We start from the raw sequence: 17035 nt of genomic DNA on the forward strand, positions 1-17035 counted from the left end.
CGTTCATTTGCATCTCTTTGATCATTGGTGACATGCTTTTAATTTCCTTATTACCCATTTATATTTCTCCTGTGAAATGCCTTTTTTGTTCTCTGCCCACCTTCCTGTTGAGGTGTTTGTCTTTTTCATTGTTCAGGACTCCAGTATAATAAGGTTATTAACCCTTAGTCATGCGTGTTAGAAGTATTTTCCCTGGATCGTGTGTCTTTTAACTTCAGGCTGTTTTCGGCACACAGAAGGGTATTTGTTTGAATGTGATCCAGTTAATCACTCTTGCCCTCCATGGTTTCTGTGTTAGGCATTATTCATAGAAAGTTCCTCCAAACCATAGCCATATACGCATTCACCCCTGCTTTCTACAAGTCCTTTGTATTTAATACATTGGTCCATTTTGATATAAAATTGTATGTCACAAGTCATGGGCCTAGAGGGGAATGTGACCGGTCTCACCATTTTGCCAGCAGCACAGTGCCAGGTAGATGAGTCCCTCTCTTCCAGAGTATGATAATCTTCCACTTCCCATCAGTCACCACATTTGCCATAATCCCTTCTGAAATCACCTCTCTTGCCAGTTACATGTTAATACTAGGCTGGTCTGATGATTAAATGAGTTTGCACATGAGATATAGGACAGTCTATGGCACAATGGCGCATGAACATTCCACATGTGTTTTGCTGAATGAAGGAGTGAGTGAGTGAATGAATGAATGAACTGTGGTGTGAACAGTGATAACAGGTCACTGAGGATATTGTGAGACAGCAGCAGCTCTTCCATCCATGCAGAGCCTTGGCCAAGTAATCATGTCGGGAGAGCACTGGCCAAGCGCAGTATGCTGTGGGGAATGTGGGAGAAGGAGAAGTTATCCCGTGAGTTTTGAGCAGGTGGCATTTACAAGGGGTTAGGACAGAGCCCATAGGCCATCATACACCATGCGTTAGGTACATAAGCAAGAGTGAGCCATATTGGAGAATTCTAGGGGATGCTGTAGAGTTCGAGGTTTGGGGGAGTTTATCAGGGAAGTCTCCCCGGAGAAGGTGCATGGGGAGCAGAGCTTTGAAGGAAGGTTGGGATGTATTAGGAGGGATTTGTGGAATAAGGTGGTTTTATGCAGTTAGAACGATATAAGCAGGCAGTATTTTTTTTTCTTTTTGCTTTTCTTTCTACCTCCTTTGCTTTTGATCTGTTTCCTCATTCTCGGCTTTTCTTATCCTCCCTGTTTTTAGTGCCAGTTAGAAATTGTCATGATAAAAGTTGTTAGTACAGTCGAGAAAGTTATTTTTGAAGTGCTTGGGCTCTGGGGTAGGAAGACAGCAGGGAGCAGGAAGTGAAGACGAGGGCGGCCTTCTGAGAGGACGTATCATAGCAGACTTTCTCCAGTGCCACTCGAGGCGGAGGTGAAGTTGGTGTTTTCTAAGGTTTACCCACACACAGTAGGCACTCCCCTATTTAAATGAATCTGTGAATGAGCGAACAATATGCATGGCTTCCCTGAGAGGCATCGCTGTTCAGGAAGAGGGACAAACTTGAAGGACCCCAACCTGCGGTGGCCTGGGAAGCTGGGTCAGGTGTGGACATTTTGCCATGAGGGACCCTGAGGAGGACACTCAAGGGGTGGCCTTTGGGTCAGTAACTCCCTGACTTTGCTGAGGAATGAAACCCTGCCCCTTCTAAGCTCCCAATCTCAAGGAAGAGAAGTGCAGAACAAGAAAAAGACGTCTTGGAAGTCTGGACATGGATGCTGGACATGGATGCTGAAGAAACCAGCAGGAGTCATTGCAGGGGGCTGGTGTTAGCCAGAAACTTTCCTTGGAGATCAAGTCAATGGGTGTAATACTCGCAGTCCCAGAGTAGAAGAGCACGATAGGTTTCTGCCTCCATATCCTTTATCCCAGTCTCCCATAGGATTGCACTGTTTCCTCCACTAATGCTATCCATCAGCCTGCCGCCTCTTTTTATAAATAAAGTGGTTTTTTTTTTTTTAAGATTTTATTCACTTATTTGAGAGAGAGTGCGAGCAGGAAGAGGGGCAGAGGGAGAGGAACAAGCTGACTCCTCACTGAGCGCAGAGCCCAACACAGGGCTTGATTTCACGACCCCGAGATCATAACCTGAGCGGAGACCAAGAGTTGGATGCTCAACTGACTGAGCCACCCAGGTGCCCCTGTAAATAAAGTTTTATTGGGACACAACCATGTTCTTTCATTTATATGTCTACAGCTGCTTTAATCCTGTAGAAATAAGAGTTCGGTACTTATAGCAGAAACCCTATGGTCTGCAAAGCCTAATATGTTAGAATATTATAATATATCTGGGCCTTTCCAGAAAGTTTGCCGACCCCTGCTTTATATTATGAATAGACTCAGTTGTTTTTCCGGGAAAATCATGATTTGCCCCAACACATGCACTTTGCTCTGTGAATGCCCCTTTTCCTCATGGCATCTATTTGCAAGCTGACTTATTAGAAGCAGTGGTGTGGTCTAGGATTCAGCCTTCTTGAGCATGTACTCTGACTATCTGAGCTGCCTGTGAGACCCTCATGAAGTGGCTAGTACCCTAATCACAGACGTTTTTAGTTTCCAGTAGTTACTGTTCAGTAAATAAATCAGAGCCCAGGGAAGTTAGGGAAGGTGCCTGGGTTACATAAAGCGGCAGCATTCGAACCCGGTCTGAGGGAGGAAAGCCCTTGCTCTACCACTACCCTGCATTTCCTGCTGCAGCCCCCTCCCTTTCCCCCCAAGCTCTACTCCCTACCCCCATCTCTTTGTGATTTCTGGATCCTTCATCCATCGGTCTTTGCTCTTCTGGATGAAATACCATGTTTCTCTTGGAGCATCCATTCCTCAGTCAGTTTTCTTTCTGACCCCATCCCTCCTCCTGCAGTCATGCTTCTGACCTTGGCCCCCAAGCCCCACTTTCTTGGGACTGACTCTCCCAGGGGAATGATTTGGAGAAGCACATGAGGTCTTGGGTTTCCTCCACATCAGCCGCTCCTGCTGGATGGATCCCTGAACCTCATTTGGAGCAGCAGCTGTCCCCCAGGTGCTCTGCCTTTTTCAGAAGACAGCAGGTGCCCAGAGAACCAGCTGGAAGGGGGAGCATGGCCCTGGGCCCCGGGGCACCAAAGTGGCAAAACGGCAGCCGCTGGGCAGGCTGAGCTGGCATTTCTGACCTTTGTGGAGAGAGGGCGTCCTTAAAGGGACAGCGAGCTCTTTTCTTTCCTGGTGGCCGACTGCCAGTTCAGATGCCAGGGATTTGAAGAGGCCATTGTTCTGGCAATGGGAGATCGGGGCCCAAGCCGCCCAGCCTTTTTTTTTTCTTTTTTCTTTTTTTTTCTTTTCCCGTTACCCACCGTGTGTCCGCCTCTGATGTGCGACCTGTCCAGTGTGGAGGGACAGTGAGCTCTCCTCGGTCACCCACCCTCCCCTCCTCCTCCACCGTCAGAAGGCACTCTTGTCACCAAGGCTGAAGAACAGAACAGCCCTCATACAGCCACGGGCTCCCCCTCCCCCAGGGCACCCGCTGCAGCGGAGAATGAATGGTGTCTGCAGGCCGCAGCGAGGTACCCCAGTGAGTTGTTTACTTGCCCCAGGTGAGTGGGGTCAAGGGATAGGACTGGTTTTCTCCCAGTTGCCTTTTGTGAACCACGTGCCCTGGAAGCATCTTAGGTGCTCGTTAAAACTATACATTCTAGGTTCCAATTCCAGAACTTCTGGGGCCTAGGAACCCGATTCTCAGCAAGCCCGCCGTCGTTTGAGAGCCACTCACTTAGTAATTGCCAGACCCGACTGGCCATCAGAATCATGTGGGGACAGACGGAATCACGCTGTCTGCCTGGGGCCCATCAGTTTGAGCATGGGGGCCTCTCGTTAGTGGTTAAGAGCAGGTACCCTGGCGCTGGTCCACTGGGTTTGAAGCCTGGCCCCACCAGCTACTATCTCTATGACCTTGGGTAAGTTTCTCCACCTCTCTGTGCCTCAGTTTTCTTACCTGTGAAATAGGGATAATTTAGTACCTACCGTATGGGGTGGTTATGAGAATTAACAGTTGATGTTTATGACTTTCTTGCAATAGAATTCGCACATCGGTAGTACTGTATACATTTTTGTGAAATTTTTATTTTTTAAAGATTTATTTGAGAGAGAGAGAAAGAGAAGGAGCGAGAGAGTGTGTGGGGAGAAGGGCAGATTTTAATTTTTATTTTTTGGTAAACTGATGGTCCAGGTTGGAGATCTTCCCTGGCTAAGCCAGCCTGTGTGCCTCACTCAGTGACCGGCAACTCTGACGTGCGTCTGCGTGACTCGCTCCGAGAAGGCGGCCCTACCATGTGCCCTGCCCGTCTCTTGGCTTATAGACTGAGGAGACAAATCCCTGCCTGGCTTCCGCCTCTAGGCGAGGTGATGTTGATGAGCTGTGGAATGCTGTCAGGAGGAGGCCAGAAGCCACATCTATAGGGCTGACTGACCTCTTCAGAGGGAATCAGAAGGGAAAACAAGCTGCAGGCCAGAAATAGCTAGACATAAATACAAGGTATTATAATTACCGTCCACACCCAGCTCAATCCCCTGACTTAAATTGAACCTTCTGTACGGCCTCCCTGACCTCAAGGGAGAAGAACGGACAGAAGCGTCCGTGGTGGCTTGGCGGGGGTGTGTAACCAAGGGTACGTGGGAGGCGTTACCCTCAGAAGCAGCCCAGAGCCAAAATGGGCCCTAGGGTTTAGCATGCAAACAAGTTTTTATTATAACTTTTCGGTTTTGCTCAACCACTACTTTTCTGAGAATGATCCTGTTGGACTCGAGGTTTCCACGTTTAGTGTCTCTCTCAGGGCTGCTTTCTGTTCCCGTGCTCTGTCATTTTTCTTTGCATTCAGAAGTCAGATGTATCCAGCTGCTTATGGACATGGCATGAGGTTGAGGAGGCTGGGAGGGAGATACCCGGCCTGGGAGGGTTGGGCTCTTTTTGTTCTACCTGCCACCCAGGGAGTGCTGCGAAGTCATGCAGGCCGGGCCTAGGGCCGTTGGGTGAACACAGGGTTCTGATGCCATACTCCCAGGCAGTGGTATTTTATAGATCCTGATACAAGGGTTTTGGGTGAGTCAAATGCTAGATTATTTAGAAGAAAAAAAGCCAGTCCTCCAGGGCATGTGTCATGGATATTTTCCATCTTGATTACAAATGTCAGCATACAGGGAACGCAGCAGTGGGCAGACTTTTCCCAGCATCCACTCACTCCCACTCGGGCATATTTTACGAGATTTCCAGGAAGCTTCACAGGACCATTTCTGTTCTTGGTGGGGGTTTTGATACCTTTGGTGGCTCAGAGACCCACAGTGATAGCGCAGGAACAGGACCTCGGTGGATTGAGAGACTAATTTTGTCAACCTCCCTTGGGAGAAGGATTTAGCTATCTTTGCCCTATTACTTAAGAATATTGATTCATCATTTTGGAGGCTAATGGAAAAGTTCGATTGGTTTCTTTGTCTTCTCTTCAGAGAAGCTGCGGGGGAGATCGGTGACTGCTTTGGGTAGGAATCTGGGCTGGGTGAGATCAAAAGGCCTTTCTGCTTTGAAGCTGGGTGGAGTCTATGGATGGATTTCTGGCCCCTAACTGTAGAGGGAAGGACCTTACCTCTCAATTTAGGGAAGGAGAATGTACAGAATAGAAACAGATGTGGATCCCTAGTGGTTTTTGGTACAAAAAAGCAGAAGGTCCTGCACTGGTTCATACACTGGAGCCTCCCCGAGTGTCATCTAGGACTGGGTGCCTCTCCACCGGAGATGATGCCTCGAGTGGGGAGGTTTTGGAAGGTCATCCGGACCCTCCTGGAGATGGGGATGGGAAGCCAGCCTCTTGACTAGGAGCTCGCCCTCTATGAGCCAGCCTCTTTTAACGTTTGGCTGCCAAAACTCTTAGAATATTCCCTTGTATTTCAAACCCAGTTATGCCATCTGATAACTTCCCTTTGGAGAAATAAAAAAATGAGGTTCTCTCCTCCTTTGGCTTTCTTTCTTTTTTTAAAGATTTTTTAATTTATTCGTTTGGAAGAGAGTGTGAGCGAGAGCATGAGCAGGGGGGAGGGCCACAGGGAGGGGGAGAAGCAGACTGTCCACTGAGCAGGGAGCCAGGTACAGGGCTCCATCCCAGGACCCCAGGACTGTGACCTGAGCGGAAGGCAGACGCTTAACCAACTGACCCTCCCAGCTACCCCTCTTCTTTGGCTTTTTTCTTCTCTTCTTCTTCTTAAATATTTGATACCCTGCTTACTCCAAGGCATTTGTCCTTCAGTCTAAACATCTAATTACTCTACAGTTTTGTGCAGGGCAGGGTTTCCAGACGCACACTGTCTTATTTATCTGCACAGTAGACCTTGTAAATCTTCGTACTATTTCTTAGTACACTCCTACCAGTATTAACTGCAGCAAGTTTATTTCCTCTTTCCCTTGCTTCTGTTGATGAGGTGCAAGTTTATTTTAATTATTCATACAGTCACATTGTAGTTTCTGGTCTATGCTGAACTTTGGGCTTTGCCCGCTGGTAACTCGACTTTCGCACTCCATCGAGCTTTGTAGAAGAAAGGTCCTTGCCAGAAGGTCAGGGGCTTATTCTGCAGTCCCTCTTATGTTAGGCAGGCTCCGTCGTCTGGGGTGCATGGCTGAATGATCCCCAGTGTGGACTGTGAGAAGGGAGTTTGATTTTGGTGAGATTTGATTTGGTTGGAGGGTGCGGTGCGGCCAGGATGTCTTAGCATTTGTACGTGGTGAGTAAGTGTCCCCAGCTTGCCAGTCAGCTACTTAATCTCCTTACTCTGATCTCTTCTGCCCCTACCTGTTCCCTTCCAGCCCCTCTTAGGTTTTGACCGGAAGAGTCGGGCAGTGCCAAAACTTTTTAATGAGGTCTGGCTTTGAGTTTAGAAAGACAAGTATCTTCCAGCTGCCCAGCACAGCCACTCAGATAGCTTTTTAGCTCTGGAGATGCAGAGGTAGGAGGAGGAGAGGCAGTTAGTTCAAGGCAATGATGTGATTAGAAGAGAGAAGGTAGAAAGAGACCAGAGCCCAGGAATTCGTGGCCCAGGTTGCTGGCACTGTCTGCTGTGGTCAGCAGTACCCTCTCTTCCTGCCTCTCTCTCTCTCTGTGGTCACAGAGCTCATCTTTTTGCTACTTATTAGTACTTGGAGATGTGGGTAGTGAAGACTGATCATGGACTTCAGAGCAGGAAATGACTTGGGGGGAGTCATCTACACCAACCCCTTCTTATAACAGATGGGGAAACAGAGGCCCTGAGAAAGGGTAGGACCCGTTCAGGGTCACACACCAGTGTTATCTCGGTGCTTCATACCTCATGAAGGTGGATGCTCTTTCAAAGTGAGCTTTGGATTGCGGCATGTTGGTCACTCCTCCATGAGCCTGAGTCGTCCTTATCTAGAGTCAAGTGTGTATTGGGTCCCTGTCTTCGAGGAGGCCCGTCTTGGAAGCAATAGCATTAGCAGCCCCGCAGGACCCTTGGAGAGGGTGATCGAGGGGGCTAACTGCCACAGCTGGACATGTCTGGGGAAAATGGATAACAAGAAAAGATGTCTGTAGGTACAATAATGTCTACCGAGGATAAGCCCAACCAGGATCTGGTAGCCTCACAAAGCAGGTTGGGTACCTCGGCTGAAAGCCAGGCACTGGACCGAGCTTCCAGGAGGCCATACTTCTGTGCCATCCAATGGAAAGAGAGATCATGGAAGTTCTCTCAGTGCCTGTATAAGAGTCCATTTAGTTTCTTCCTGGAGAGTCAGCGTTGATTTGAGGAGGAGCTGGGTCAGGATGCTTAAAGGATGAGCTCTTATGGTTTGCTTTCCACCCAGGTTTTCTGTCCTGCCTGGGCCCGTAGGCCAACCCAACTTCTGAGACACGTGAACATGTGGGTGGGCAGGAGGCCACAGCAGCCTCTCTGGCATGCCCCAAAGACCCCCAGCTGGGGACAGCCATTGCTTGGACTGGGATTTCTCCTTCACTCATGATGATCCCCCTACCTCTTCCGCCCCGTCGTAGCATTCTTTCCATCCTTCTTACCAGTACCCAGTGTTGCACGGGGACCTAGCAGTGGGATTTTCATGATGTGCTGCATTAGCTACCAAAGCTGCCTGGTGCTCTAGGGCTGAAGGAATAGTGGGCAGGAGGTGGAGGGGATGGTCATGTGGCCCCAGCCTCCAGCCCGTGGCAGGAGGGACTCAGGATCTCTTCTTAAGTACATGTCAACATCTTAACTGGGGCACCAGCATGCAGGCTTCTCTCTTTAAGACCTTAATCCGGGATTAAGGAGGGGTCACTTACCTCTGCAGAGAGGTGATTTGGAGAGGGGCTTAGTCTCTCTTAAAATCTTGTAGCAGACAGAGGTAGAAGGCCTAGCATGGTTATCTGCCTGTCCCAGGGGTCTAGAACTCTCTAGAAATCCCAGATTTGTACTGAATTCCTGAGTCTGACATTTGGCCTTTTTGTTACACTTCAGCAACATGTCCCTCAGTGCTTCCCTATTCATATACATTCTTTTGTGTGTCTCAGGTTGCAAAGAGACCCCGGAAAAGACGCAGAGACACATTTGCCTTGCAGGAACTTTACTGAAAAGTACTCTTGGGAACAAACCTGTGAGTGAGCGAGGGAATCAGGATTGGGCAGAGGAAGAAGTTAAACTTTGATGAACTTGCAGGAGGCTTTGGCCAGTTCCAGGAGAAGCTCTGGTTATCCCAAATGGAGGCAAAGGGACAGGTTTTTGTGTCCTCTCACAGAGGGACTGTCCATTACGTGTGGTCTGTCTTCACAGAGGGGACATTATCCTTCAGTGAGGCTGTTCTCTTTGGTCAAGGGCAGTTCCCAAAGAGGAGCTTGGTTGTGACCCACCAGCAGCTCTTAGTCCAGAGAGCTGGGGAAGTGAGTGCCTGGTTCTGGAGGGGAGCAGCACACCAAGGTAACCATTACAGATGATACTCCTGCATGCATCTAGGACCTTTGGACTTTCACTTGACCTTCCATCTTCTCTTCCTCACAGTCACCCTTTTATAGAACAGGTGTTATCTGCCTTTGACAGAGAGAGTCACATGTGGAGGGGCTGAGGGTAGAGGGCTGTAGTCCAGAACGTGGTGACTCTTTGGGTGGTGGAAAGAACATTGGACGAGTGATTTGTGTTGTTTTTTAATCCTCTTCCATGCTAACTTGTTTTAATCTTGGAATTGTGGGCCAAGTTAAACTATTTAATTTGCATAATTAATTTGATTAGTTCTGTGCCCATGTTTTAAAGGTCTCCAGCCCCACATGTAGCCACCTCCTGGTAGTCTCGTGTTTTTTCTTTTTTTTTTTTTCTTTAAGATTTTATTTATTTATTTGACAGAGAGACAATGAGAGAGGGAACACAAGCACGGGTAGTGGGAGAGGGAGAAGCAGGTTTCCCGCTGAGCAGGGAGCCCGATGCAGGGCTCGATCCCAGGACCCTGGGATCACGACCTGAGCCAAAGGCAGACACTTAACGACTGAGCCACCCAGGCGCCCCGGTTCAGGGACTTCTTGCTTGGGCAGTTAGAATTGCCCAGAAAGCGGACGCCTGGGTGGCTCAGTCGGTTAAGCATCTGCCTTCGTCTCAGATCATGATCCCGGGGTCCTGGGATTGAGTCCCATATCGGGCTCTCTGCTCGGCAGGGAGTCTACTTCTCCCTCTGCTTGCTGTTCCCCCTGCTTGTGCTCTGTATCTTTCTCTGACAATTAAAAAAAAAAAAAAGAATTGCCTACAAGGAGGACAACTTGCCTTTTCCTGTTAGCAATGATCTCAGGTTGACCCTGGAAGCGCCAGTCCTACCTGTTACCCTCTTCACTGTTTCTGCTTTGGTTTCTCTGTGCCCCTCTGTGGTTTCTGGGCTCCATATAGACTCCTGCTGCCACCCGCTTCCCATAAAGTCATGATCATAGGTTGATTTATCCTCATTTTCCCTAGTCCCGTGTTTTCCTACCCATCCAGTCCATTGCCTGGACCTTTCCACAGACAAGATGTAGTGTTCTGACCCCACATGGGGATTTGTGCTCTCTCCGGGGCAGAACATCTTTAGTGCTGGCCACTTTGTGTAGATTCGTGCTGTGGCCACTGAGCACCAGCTCGAATTCTGCACATCTAGGAGAAGGAGAAAGTTCCACTGCACTGAAGAATATCACCACACTTACCCAAACTTGTCCTCTCTTTGAAAAAGAACAATTTTCAAGACCAGAAGAATAGAGCAAATGTAATTGAGTGGAATTAAACCCCCAAGGATCAGAGAAAAGAACATGGGAGACTTTGACCTTCTTAAATTTGCTCCAGTCTCTAGCACTTGGTGAGTAACATCTTGGGTGTACCGAATAAACTTGCAGATGTACTCGAATAAACTTGCAGATGTGCTCATAATCTTTTTGGCTCAATTTCTCTTCTGTGAAATTGGAGTAATCAGATTAACTGCGATATAACCCAGTGTGCCCTTCATAAAGTGCCTAGAATGAGATCTGGCACATGGTTCTCAATGAGTATTAGGGCTGATGATTATTTGAGAAAACATGAAAAGAGATGAAAAATGTCTTAGAGTTTTTTTTTTTAAAAATTGACTTCTAGGAAATACAGATTATTAGAGTAGACTTTCAGAAGTAATTTCTGTATTGCATTACTAGAGAATTACGGTTACAGTCGTATTGACCAGTGGTAGGGTTCAGCTTTTGCTGTACATGGCAGTCACTTGGAGATCTTTAAGAAACACTGATGCCTGACTGTCACCCTCAGACATTCTGATTTAATTGGTATGGGGGGTGAACAGGGACCCTGGGAATGTGTAAAAGCTTCTAGGTGATTCTAAAGTGCAGCCGCGTTGCGGGGCCACCAGCATCGACCATTGAGCGGATTTACAGTTGATCCTGGCTAAAAACCTAGAATGGATGGTTGGGAACATTTAGAAAAGAAGAAGGTGATACTCAGAAGCTAATTGCTCTGTTCATGTGGGATTACGAGGAAATTGGGAGAAGGGGGTTGGCATGCATGGTGAAAGGGGCTTGGCCTAGTATGTAGAGGGAACCCTAAGCCTGGCAGGTTCTTTTCCCAGTGGGCTAGGGGCTGGGTCTTTGTGTCCTGGTGCCTAGAGCCTGGTTGGCTCTCGGGAAGGCTTTAATAGCTGCCCAGGAGTGGGTGATGGGTGGGTGGCGGCACAGGCTCACCACAGAGTGAGAGCCAGCTGCGCCCTCACTCCCTTCTCCCCAGCTCTCGCCCCAGGTTTTAATCACGCAGACATCACGGCTCCTCATGTGAGAGATGCAGTATTCATGACATGTCTTGGGTTGCAGCTGGGTCAGAGGCAATCAATATACCCTTTCGGACACCCCCCCCCCCCAGCATCTTTAGAGTCTGGATTGGGGAACTCAGGGCAGGGTGGACATGTGCGGATTATCGGTTCTCTCGCACGAAGGGTCCATAAAACATGGGTAATGCCCTGAGCATTTAAGTCCGGAAGGAGTTGTTTCTGTGGGGTCTCCAGAGCACCTGATGCCCAGGGTACCCCAACTCCTGTGCACTACAGAGACTGACTTGAAAGACCTTTAATGATGGACCCTTCTCATATTTTGATTTCTTTGGGTATACGTGGACCTCTCTGGCTAACAGTATAACTTCTTTTTTCTCTTGCACACGTTGTGAAGGCCTCTTGTGTGTGTTTGCCCCACTCACACTCCCTTGGCCCTCTGTCACTCACTGGCTGCGGCCACTCGACGGAGGCAGCATTTCCGCATGGCAGAGAGCGGGCTTGGCGCCAGAGAACTGGGGGACGAATCCCGGCTCCTCTGTCTGTTGTCTCTGTGACCTGAGGAAATTGTTGAAACTCCGAGGTATCTCACCTTCCTCATGTGTAAAGTAGGGTTGATGTGAGGATCAAAGGAAGGAATACATATTAAATCCATATTAAATCCATGAAGTGTCTGTCTGGCTCATAGAATGCTCTCAGTACTTCTAGCCATTTTGTTATTACCGCATCACTGGAGGGCGAGGATGCTGCTTTTCACCCACCGCTGGGGCAGTCTATCTGTGAGCAGTCAGTCAGGAGATCGGAAGCACGTCGGTGAGTTGAGCAGGGAGGGTTTACTATTAAGAATCACTAACAAGTAGCAGGGCTCTAAAGAACGCAGGGATAACAGATGGAGGGAGCAGCTGCCCCCTTTAGGTTAAGGCAGAACATCCAGCCAAGGAACAGACTTCCTGGGGGGATGGCCACGCAAGGCTGAGATCCCGAGTTCTTTGGAGAGGGTGTGGTTGGGGCCCAGTGTGTGGCACAGAAGCTTCCCGAGGCAGGTAAACTGGAAGTTCTCTCTCTGTGAGGCTGGTGGAAGTCGACAGGGTACAGCTCTGGCATTGTGAGGCAGGGCAGAGAAGGGTGGATTTGGACCTAAGGGGCGATAAATGGATCACTGGCCTGAGTAGGAACAGTGGAACTTAACCTTGCAGTGTTGTTTCAAGGATTACATGCAGTATTATGATTATCACTGGTTATGGTTAAATGCAGTAACTTTTGAAGTGCCTTTTACTTCATAGGTGTTTATTTATGGACGTAGCATGGTGTCATGAAAATGTAGATTTTATGATTATTATTATTATTATTTTTAAACATTGTATTATTTGTCAGAGAGAGAGCATGAACACAAGCAGGGGGAGCGGCAGGGAGAGGGAGAGGGAGAAGCAGGCTCCCTGTTGAGCAGAGAGCCCAATGTGGGGCTTGATCCCAGGACCCTGGGATCACGACCTGAGCTGAAGGCAGCTGCTTAACTGACTGAGCACCCAGATGCCCCAAAACGTAGATGTTAGAAATAGTGTGTGACTTTGGGTAAAGATTGGCTTCTATACTGAGTTTTTTCGTCGGATTAAGTAGAAGTTTTGTAAGTAATTAAAATGTGGGCCTAACACATGGTAGCATCTCAGTAGATGTTAGATCTCTGTTCCTTTTCCTTCCTTGACTTACCAAACACTTCAGGAATCTCCTAGATGTTAATGCTTCATAAAAGCACCTGTATTTTGGATGATAATAGTAATATAATCAAGTTCACTTTTGCCTGTCGTTCAAGAAATTCAGATTTAGTGACAATGTTTGAAAGTACCTACTAAGTAAAAAAAATCTTTTTGCTTTCCCTTTGGATGGGAATAGATTCAAAGGTATAATAAGATCTTACCCTTTGTCTCCCATTCATGTCAACAAGTTATTAAGCACTTGAGGCGAGCAAGATACTGTGTGGTCACCAACCTTCTTCTTGTAGGCTGTGATCGAATGGGGCTGGACTGGATTTGCAGGTGCACCTCCACTTCTCTTTCTTCCCCCGATTCCTCCGGGGTTCTCTTTGAAAAGTGCTTTTGAGGCTGCACAGGGCCCAGAAAACCTCGTTTCCTTTCAAAAATAGAAACTAATGTCAGTTTTCCCTATCTCTGAGGGAAAGGCTTAATTCAGAAAAAGATCCCCACTTTTACCTCAATTTCCTAAATTCATTTACAGAAAAGCAGTTTGGGAATTTTGGTGCCAAAGAGCTCCGCTGTTAAAAGATGGATGTTGAGTCTGGGGGCGTTCGTTCCATCTGCAGAAACCCAGTTTGCTCCGTGAGAATCACAGGACTTGGATCTCTCAGACTCAGGCTCCGCAGAGTTTGTGCTGGGGCTTCCAGAAAGGACAAGGGCGCAGTGCAAACCCATTAAACACAGTTAGCACAAGAAGGACCCTGGCCTCCTAGTGACACGTCAGTAGCACCTTCTCTTCATGCATGACACAGTGGTTAAGAGTGGACTCAGGCAAGGCAGCCGGGGTTTTGGATACGTGTTCGACTCCTTATTAATCAAATACCATCAGAAAGTCAGCCAACCCTCTGCCTCTTAGTTACCCCATCAGAAAACATGGGGGTGATTTTGGTAACATTGTTGGCAGGATTAGAGAGAGCATTCACATCATTAGCAAGGTGCATTGCACCTAGAAGGTACTCTGTTTCTGTTTTTTTTTAATCAGGATCATTTCGGTTTTGTGTAGCTCAAGTGAAAAGCTTCTAATCATGAAAGAGAGGCTTACATTTTATAACATAGTAGACATAGCCCAGATTCTCTGATTTCCTGCTCTGTAACTTTCCTATTATTTAATGAGGTCCAGTTGGGGAGGTGCTGGCAGAGAAGATTTTGGTGATGGGTTTCGGGTGGGGGGGAATGACCCGTGCATACCTCATGTGGCTTAAGGAACTGAGATTTTTCTTCTTTTCTTTTCTTTTCTTTTCTTTTCTTTTCTTTTCTTTTCTTTTCTTTTCTTTCTTTCTTTTTTTTTTTTTTTTGAAGAATTTATTTCTTTCTTTGAGAGAGAGCATGAGCAGGGGAGGGGCAGAGAGAGAGGGAGAAGCAGACTCCCTGTTGAGCAGAGAGCCCGACATGGGGCTCGATCCCAGGACCCCAGGATCATGACCCAAGCTGAAGGCAGATGCCCAACTGACCAAGCCACCCAGGTGCCCCAGGAACTGAGATTTTTCTTAGGTCTAGACTCAGTTGGAGGCTTCAAAAGTAGAAGATCTTTCATTGTTTATTTGGTTTTTTTTACATAGCTCTTGTTTTTAACCAATATTGATGATAATGATATTTTCCTTTATTGGACTGGTGCTGTGTCAGATACAGTGAAAAGCTTGTTGAATGTATTTACCTCACTTAATCCTCTCACAGTCCAGTAAGATTCTGTTATTTTTTTCACTCAAGATTAGGACGCGTGAAGCTTAGTGAGACCAACTTTTCAAAGGTCACAGAATCAGTCACTGAGAGAAGCAGCATTTGAAGTCAGGATCTGTTAGCCTGCCCTTTTAACCCGTTGCTATTAATCTAAGCTGTGAAGGTACCAACACAATAGGGGAATATAGAGGTGTTTCAGAAGAAAGGTGAGTTTGTGCATTTTATACTCGAAGTAGGAAAGCATCCAAAAAGTCAGTATGATTTGTCCAAAGTCACATAGTGAGTGAGTAGGGAAGCCAAGACGAGAGCACTGGCTGGTTGACTCCACCAACCCCTTTGTTTACTGTCTTAATAGAGAGCAGGACAGTCAGTACAAAGATATTTACTGAATACCTATGCTGTACCTGGTACTCCTACATGTTTCAGGGACATGAAGGAAGTAGCCTACGATCTTCTTGGGGAGAGAAAGCCAACAGAGTGAACAGAATCTCCATTTAAGTTCAAGATTGTGTACTGTCTTTTATAAGGACGGGGGTGGGGGAGATACTAACTTTTCTTGGGTGCTTTTTCATGCATTTATTTTATTGCCTCATTTTTTTCAACGGTGTACAAGAGGAAAGAGATACTATTGGCTTTTTCAGATGAAGAAGCCGAGTCTGAGACGGGGGTAGATGGACTTACACAGGGTCAGAGAGTCAGAAAGCAGCAAAACTTAGCTTTGTATGCCGATTCCACTCCAAAGTCCAAGCTTTTTCTATGGAGTAACAGAAGAGGGGAAGGAGTTGGGTGTTCCAAAGTGAGGAAGGTGTTTCAGAAGACGTAGGACGTGGGCCAGACAGGTAGGGGTGGGTAGAGTTGGGGCAGACCTTGTGTCTGGGCATTGCCAGTACACCTTCCTTTGGAGCTGAACTTCCTCTAGGTTAAGGAAGTGGAGGCCAGACACTCAAACCTCTCTGCTTCCTGGATACCACAAAGTTGCCTTGTGGCTGCAGACAGAAACAATCCTGGAAAGACCTTTCATCCTGAACCTATAGGACTTGGCAATCCCAGAGTAGGATGTTTTGCCAACAGATGCCCAAGAAGTGTTAGCTCCTAGCATTCGTCTGGTGACCAGGACAAAGGTGACATCAATGGGTTATAATTAGTATTCACCTTCGGCCTGTTATCCTGTGCAGCTGCGGCAGACAGACAGGACTCTGTCCTTTAGGAACATCCGAAGAGTGAGAACGCATCAACTAACCCTTTGCTACTCAAACTGTGGCCCATGGAATGGCAACATGGGCATCCCCTAGGAGTCTATGAGATAGGCCAACCCTTGGGCCCTCCCTGAGACCTTCCACATCCCAACCTGTGGTTTAACAAGATCCTCAGGGGATTAAAGTTTGAGAAACACGAAGCTAACCATCATCATCCCTTTCGTTGTTTGGGCTCACGGTTGGGCTTTGCCTGCTACTCCTATCAAAAGATGACTCCAGAAGCTCACGGTCATGCTTGGGGTGTTGGCTAGTGGATTTTCATGGGATTTCCAGTGTGGTGATCTGGATTCCCAGCTCGGGCTTTCTTGCTGTGGGACCATCCAACCTTCCAGGGCTCAGCCTCCTTATGTCCGATGGGGTCATAATGAGGCCTTACAGAGGAGTGTTGTGGAAATCAAATGAATTCGATTTGTGATAGAAAGTGCTTTGCAAGCCATGGATGGCTTTCACAATATTCATTAATATCCTTGTTGAAGAGACTGCCTCTCGTCTGAAAGAACACTTGTCTAGGGGCTGTTTCAGTGCCACTAAAATCACTGCATTTCAGTGAATGGACAGGAGGAAAAAACCTTTTTAAGAGGCGCAGCTTAGGAGTTTGAAAACTCAGATGAGCCTCCTTTGTCCTGATAGCAGTTGCTTTACTTGAGGGTTATTTTCCTTGTCTGCGAGAACCAGCCCCGCTGTCTTGGAATTCTGGGAGAGGCTCCCCTGAAGAGGCCCTCAGCCATTTTCTTGCATAGATTATGGTCTCCAGCGCTGCCTTCCTCCTCTCCTCTATTCCCAAGGCTCAGGCAGGGAGAGCAGCTGTCATCCTTTGAAAGAGGCAAGGCTCTATTTTGAGCCAGGCGCCTGTGTTTTGATTTAGCGTCACCTCCTTGATACAGTTTGACCTAATAGGCAACACCTGGGAAATAATTGGTGGCAGCAAAGGGTGCAGAATGTCCTAGGAGCATCATCCTGTGTTTTGTCAGATTTGGGGATGAAGAGGAAACAATGCTCGCCGCCCCAGTGGCTCTGTCCTCCAAACTGGCATGAATAATTGAGAGCTGGCAAGCTGACTGCAC

At 47.6% G+C, this 17035-nt stretch overlaps 1 protein-coding gene across 6 annotated transcripts in view; it reads left to right on the forward strand.

Annotated features, from left to right (window-relative positions):
* GRAMD1B (GRAM domain containing 1B) overlaps window positions 1-17035 on the forward strand; it is a 227666-nt gene that overhangs the window by 154514 nt on the left and 56117 nt on the right. The window lies entirely within an intron of this gene.

This window comes from Ailuropoda melanoleuca, chromosome 8 (genome assembly GCF_002007445.2).
Source record: "Ailuropoda melanoleuca isolate Jingjing chromosome 8, ASM200744v2, whole genome shotgun sequence".
In the NCBI taxonomy this organism is placed as follows: Eukaryota; Metazoa; Chordata; class Mammalia; order Carnivora; family Ursidae; genus Ailuropoda; species Ailuropoda melanoleuca.